The sequence below is a fragment of the Tarenaya hassleriana genome, unplaced genomic scaffold (genome assembly GCF_000463585.1).
Source record: "Tarenaya hassleriana unplaced genomic scaffold, ASM46358v1 Cleome35, whole genome shotgun sequence".
Taxonomy (NCBI): domain Eukaryota; kingdom Viridiplantae; phylum Streptophyta; class Magnoliopsida; order Brassicales; family Cleomaceae; genus Tarenaya; species Tarenaya hassleriana.
Genome location: NW_010966617.1, coordinates 211,971 through 212,500, shown reverse-complemented (window position 1 = coordinate 212,500; position 530 = coordinate 211,971).

Sequence of the window (530 nt, the reverse complement as noted above, 5' to 3'; positions counted from 1 at the left end):
TATATTTACTCTTCTTGTAACATTTTTGTTATTTAATTCATAAAATGTTGTTTCACATTTTTGTAAACCTATAAATAGGCATGTATAAACTATTTTCAAAACACACCAAAAACAAGAGAAAGGAATAACAAAGAATAAAGATTCTCCCTCTTCATATATCTTTTTGCATTCTTAGTTTTATTATTTTTAAAACACGTTATCAACACGAAGCTTTTTCAAGGTAATTTTATTGTTATTTATTTATATATTTTCTTTTATATTATATTATAAAAATTATTATAACTAAGTATGCTATACACTCGCCATATATATGGATCTTGTGTATCAGAAAAGTTATAAATCTATCTATAACTTATATTTTTCATTTCGCTTATTTTTATAGTTTTATCATGTCGAATCTGACCAATCTCGACTTTGAAGTCCTTGATATTACCGGCAAGAATTACTTGTCATGGGTATTGGATGTAGAGATCCATTTGGAGTCTAAAGGTCTCAAAGAGACAATTGTTGCATCGAATAAATCATCCAAC